The sequence below is a fragment of the Uranotaenia lowii genome, chromosome 2, assembly GCF_029784155.1.
Source record: "Uranotaenia lowii strain MFRU-FL chromosome 2, ASM2978415v1, whole genome shotgun sequence".
Lineage (NCBI taxonomy): Eukaryota > Metazoa > Arthropoda > Insecta > Diptera > Culicidae > Uranotaenia > Uranotaenia lowii.
In genome coordinates this window covers 311,316,949-311,321,500 of record NC_073692.1, presented here as the reverse complement: position 1 = coordinate 311,321,500, position 4,552 = coordinate 311,316,949, and positions in this window count along the sequence as shown.

Sequence of the window (4,552 nt, the reverse complement as noted above, 5' to 3'; positions counted from 1 at the left end):
AACATAGTGTGATGCTTTTGTTGACATAGTCGGCAACTGCTACGAGTGAGGTTATTCACTTAAGAATTCCGACACAAACTGATTCAGACTTAATTCTGACAAGTTTTCCAACTCAAACTCAAACAAACTTGTATTTTCTGACAAATTCAGACTTGATTCTGACAATGTTTCCAACACAAACTAATTCAGACTTAATTCTGACAAGTTTCGAACTCAAACTTAAACTCTTAAACACACTGGTATTTTCTGACAAATTCAGACTTGATTCTGACAATTTTTCCGAAAAAAAACTTAATTTCCGATTCAGACTTAATTCTGACAAGTTTCAAACTCAGACTTAGACTCAGTTTCAAATTCTGACACAATCTTAAATTCTTAAACAAACTTGTGATTTTCCGACAAATTCCAACACCTTGGACCCAATCTGTCCAGTACTGAATTATTCTGACTAAAATATCTGACTTGCACCTTCTGTGCTTCTGACTTGCACCTTTATGTGCTCTGACATGCACCTTATGTGCTTCTGACTCAGGGTATATGCACTTAGTTTTGATCAACTCAACGTTCTATCCGATCGCGAAGCGAATTACCGAGACTAGCAACCCGATATTGACAGCAGCGAGTGGGCACAACCAATGAAAATTGCAAAGTAGAAATGCCAATAATGAACCAAGACCAATTTATAGTTACGGACAGTGCACACACTTCATGCAACTAAAAGATTGATTCACACTTAAAATCTTTATTAATTCGCACTTTCTTTGACCTCATGCACCAAGCCAGTAAATACTTCCTGCTTTGAAGATTCCACAAAAACTGCTCCTTCAGACACTGCGTCGGTTGCTGGTTGTAAATCAGCTGTTTTCTGCTGCGTTGAATGCTGATTGGTGATGTGAAGTTTCCTTGCTTCAAAGCTGGCAAATGATCCTGGCGGTGTACTTGCTTCAGGTATCCGAGTATCACTCAATGTTCCAAATTGCAATGGCTGACACTATCCACTGATGCACTTAATTGCATCCAAGCCAAGCGTACCCAGTAAGCTTGTCCTCTTAGAAATCGACAGAGCATGCAAAAAATTGAGAGTCGAGTCACCGAACTTAGAATAAAACGGTTAACTTCGGCGACACTCCAAGAACGCAAATATTTTCATTCGAGTTGTCCTCCCGAGATACCTAGAGGCAACAAATACGAATGCGTACATGCGAAATCAGTTTGAATCGTACACTCGTACGGTGTGGTCGCATTTTGTCCCCGTGTCCCGTGTGTGCTTTCAATCGTATAGCTGTCGACTTCTCAGGCAGGCGAACACGCGTCTCGGAGGGAAACATACAAACACGATTCGGATTGTGTTCGTGTGTTTCTCTGGAGGGCGTGTCTTAGCTTAATTCGTGGCACTCACCCAAGGCACGCGTATGGTGTGTTCCTCTCTAACGATGTGATGATGCAAAATCGCCAGAGAGATCGTTACGATCCCTCTGGCGATTTGAGTTACCTCTCTGCCGATTCAAATTTACCGGGTAGTTGGCGTCCCGATAGATGCACTTTGATTGTTCTCAATAACAATGTTCAGCACTGCGATGGCGATTTTGTGACCACAAAATGGTTCACACTTTTGCTGCTGTCGAGCAAAGTCCAAACTTCACTTAAAACTTCTTAATGTCCAATTTATGTTCCGGAACCACTTTCCGGACGGTCATCCGGCTCGAAGGACCAAATGTTTAGGCACCGGAACTACTTCGGACGCGATAAGAAACCCGGAAATCACTTTTGATTTTACTTAATCAAAACACTTTATTTTTCGGTTTGAGATAGGGGGGTTTTATTTCGGCGAAGTGTATAGCACGGCGGATTGGTTTGAACTGTGTCCCAAACTGTGTTGTGTAAAAAGTGGCGAAAACAGAGCAAAAGAATATAAAACAAATTCCCTATTATTATTATCAACACATTCACAAGTTTGTATAAGTAGACTATGGACTGAGAAAATAGCATAAATTTTACTCTCTGTGCATTTTCTCCCTGTTCTGAACAGAGCTTATTTCTCCCGAAAGCTGCTTTAGATCGCTTTCGGGTAGGTCAACAAACTGGCTTTCTGCGGCGAAGAAGGTGGACAAGGTGGCTGTACAAAATCTGATGGCAGGGGTTAAGCGTAAGGCCCGGCAATTCGGATTTGGAAAAGCGGAAACCTAACTGAATATTTTTCCTGAATTTTATACTAATTAAACTTGAAAAAGAAATTTAATTTGATTTTTTGAATAAACGATTTTACCGATTTACACGCGTTTTCCCTTGACCAAATTTTGACCGTATCACCCTTTATGTTGATTTTTCAGTACAAAATATTCAATTTTTCCATACAAACATAAAAGTTAAATTTAAACTTAAACTCATGTAAAAGTTACTTAAAAATTCTGCAAAAAATCATGGATTTGATTTGAACCAAAATGAAGTCTTTTAGACCCCAGGGATTGAGAAATTCAAAAATGACCTCATATCGACTCAAAATAACGATTTGCATTTGTTTGATGCTGATATTAGTAAACTTCGTCTAAAGAGTTGAGTTTTAAAATGTAAATAGGAAACCAAATTATTTTAAATTATTTTTAGCTCCAGGTTTTCAAAGAAATTTCAATTTCATATTGAAATTCTGGTTGTATTCTCTGAATCTTATTTCAGCGTCATATTAAGATTTGCATTTCAGATGGAAATCTATTTGAAATTTCCCAACAAATACTATTTGCTGAATGAACGCTGAAAAAATATCGTGGTTCAATTTTTAATCAGCAATCTGGATGAAAGAAATCTTCATAAATTCACTAATTCACGTGTCTTCAGCCATTAATCATCTTGATCTGGAGAAGTTATTCAGCAAACGTCATAAAACGTCAATCGACAAATCAACAAAAAAAGACCAGTGTCTGTCCGATGTTTGGCACCCACTTTTCCCCTCTGTGCTGTTTTTTTCGGTTTCAACTGCCCAGATTTTCAAACCTCCGGCTTGTTGGTCGCATGCCGCAGTACGCAGAACTAACCATGAAGTCTGCGACGCGAAGATAATTTGTCGAATCTAAGCGACCAAAATGCCTCTCAACCGATTTTCTTCTTAATAAGTGTGAGAGAAATGATCTTTTTCCAGTTTTGGGCAGCATTAATCAAATTTTTGAGAAAATCAAAATTAGGCTAAATAGAAAATGTCATTGCATAAGGAAAACAAAAATTCTCCTTTCATTCCTATCAACTTCGTCAATTCCTCCCAATGGCTGCACTGAGATTCTTTAAACGCTGAAACATGGTTACAGTTTGTCTTGGTTACAGTTTATTCAACCAGTAAGCTGAAGCAGCAATTACGCTTTAGCTCAGCTTTTGTTCAGCAAATTGCCGTTCTTAAGCAGCCAAAATGTTTATTGGGTTATGCCTTGACAACTTAGAAAGCTAAATTCACTACGTTTTCTCTTTCTTGGGTTCGTGTTATCTTATTACCTACATTGAAAATTCAAATTTAAAACTATTATCATGATCATATCTGAAAATCAAAAAGTTTCATCATAAAGATGTTTTTAAAGAATTTATCCTATACAAAATCTAGATTTTTATTTCCCTTGATCATATGCATAATGAAGTAAAAAGTAACTTTGCTCTATTTTTTAATTCTAAATGGTACTGATTTTTTTCTACCTTATTTTAAATCAGTTGAAATTAAGATTTTAATAAAACATTTCTGAAGTAAAATTTTCAATTTGAGATTGTAAGGTCCGAAGATGAAACGAATTTGAAATGGCATTTGAAAGGTTCTTAGATATTCTTTCAGAAAGGTAAAAATTTGGGAATTGGGAATTTGGGAAAAAAACAACTAAGAAAACATTGATTACGAGTTTTCCATAGAAACATCCGTCCAATAAAAATGAAATCGTCTGTTTAGCGAAATTGAACCTCATTTTGAAACCGGCACCATTTTTGATCGCGCTAATCAATTTTGATGAAACTTAGCCATGTACAAGATCATGCGTTTTTAAATCTTTGGATCAAATTAAAAAAAAATCAGTGAAAATTGTCAAAGATACAGTGAAATTAGTGGAGCCATTCCAAATTTCCCTTTTTTACGGAAATATCTGTATCTTTGTTTTCAGACAATCTAGAGAAATGGCAGCTTGTCGAATTTGGGTGAGAGTGCGTAGCTTCACGCGATTTCATCCTTTTCTGAACGCAACTGTAAGAACAGTCAGTCTACATTTAATAGTCTTTACGTTTCCCGCAGTGAAAATATAGTAATTTCGATTCCATCTTATTTTCATTCTCGATGGAAGCAAATTTGACAGCAACGACACATCCAGCATCAGTACATTACCTACCACAAACAGCTGATATCATCGCGACAGGAAATTCATCTATGGACACTTTGAAAAATGTGAGTTGATTGAGCTCATAATTTTTCGATTATTGAATGCGAGGATTTGCCGTGAAAGCGTAATATTCTTTGAATTTTCTAAAATTTTGTTGAAAGCCCTCATATTTAGGTATTTTCCTTTTGTTAACTGCAAATGAACGTTATACAATA